The sequence below is a fragment of the Triticum aestivum genome, chromosome 4A (assembly GCF_018294505.1).
Source record: "Triticum aestivum cultivar Chinese Spring chromosome 4A, IWGSC CS RefSeq v2.1, whole genome shotgun sequence".
Classification (NCBI taxonomy): domain Eukaryota; kingdom Viridiplantae; phylum Streptophyta; class Magnoliopsida; order Poales; family Poaceae; genus Triticum; species Triticum aestivum.
This window is the reverse complement of record NC_057803.1, coordinates 598,481,271-598,482,852: the sequence shown is the minus strand read 5'-3', so window position 1 is coordinate 598,482,852 and position 1,582 is coordinate 598,481,271.

The following is a 1,582-nucleotide window of genomic DNA, read 5'->3' as shown; positions in this document are numbered from 1 at the left end:
CGGTTGGACGACGGCGACGACCCAGAGCGGCGGTGGCTCGCCGGAGTTGCGCCAGAGACGACGGATCGACGCGCCAAGGGCACCAGGAGGTAGCCCGTGCCCGTGCGCATCTAGGGGAACCAACGGGAGGTGCGGGGGTGGCCGGGGTTCGCCGGAGTGGAGCCCGAGGCGGCGGCCGGAGCTACGGGAGGGTGCGGGGTTGGCGCTGCGGCTTGCAAACGAGCCGGCTGTCACGCTAGTTCGGCTCTACGGAACGTTGCGAGCGCAACGGGCGCACGCGCGGGACCAAAAGGTCACCGAGGCTTCGCCGGCGACGAGCGCGGGCGGCGGCGGGTTTCGGTCGTTGGCAAGGCGGTAACTACAGCGTGCAAACGAGAGAACGGAAAGGGGGAGAAGGAAGAGGAGCTCACGGGGAGTTGGCCGGTGCAGACGACGGGGCCGGGGAAGCGTCCGAGCGAGCGGGACGGCGAGGCGGATCTCCGGCGGCCGAGGAGGGGGAAAACGTCGGGGGCGGCGTTCCGGGGCTCTTCTGGTCGCGTGAGACGACGAGGAGGACGAGGGAGGACCGGCGGAGCTCGAGGGCGTGTCGGAGAGGCTTCGGGATGGCTGCGGCCGCGCGAGCGCTGGTCGGCGGCGACGGGCTCCGTTCGGTCGCGGGAGGGAGAGGGAGCAGAGGGGGATAGGGACGGAGGGAAGGAGCGAGGAGAGTGAGGGAGGGAGCCAGGGGCTGCGTGGCGTCGCGGGAGGCGACCAGGGGAGGAGGAGGCAGCCAGGCAGGGAGGAGGTGGCCGGGGCGCGTGGCCGCGCGTGCCGGGCGCGTGCCCGTCCTCCTGGCAGGGAGGAAGACGACACGGGGAGGTGGCGGTGGTGGGCTGGGCCAGGCCTCAGCCACAGTGCCGGGCCAGGTGGGCTGAGAGGTGAGCGCCAGGTAGTCCTCTGCTCTTTCTATTTCTGTTTTTATTTATCTATTTTGTTCTGTGTTGTTTTAGTTTAGTAAAATACTAAACCATTTTATAAAATACTGAAAATAGTTATGTGGCTAGAACTAAAATATACCAAACCACAAAAAATGTTCCAGTAATTATTGGACATATATTATTTATATATCAAATATATATCCAATGCAAATAGTTATTGAATTAATTCAAAGGCCCAAAATAAATGTTTCAGTCACTCCAAAAATATTGGTTTGCATTATATTCTTGCCAATATTTTCAAAGCTGAAAAGGAACATTTCCTTGGAAACATTTGAAGAAATTTTTAATGTTGATCATCATTTTTTTTAAATGACTTCTGAGGCTCTCCAATTCCCCAATTCAAATTTAAAGAAATTTAGACATGATGCATGACTGCAATGCCACTAGTTACAAGCAAGCTCTAGGGCTGTGACAGTATGCATATATGTTCATGACGATCTTCTGTTTCCTTCGTTTGCTTACTAGCTAGCCAGCGTGTCTAGTCCTCTCTATACGTATGTATAGTACGTAGCGTCGACCAAGCACGGACATAAGAGAGGACACTTCTCTCTATTAATTATAGCTAGCTAACACAATATATGAAACACCTAAATTAACCCCCCAAA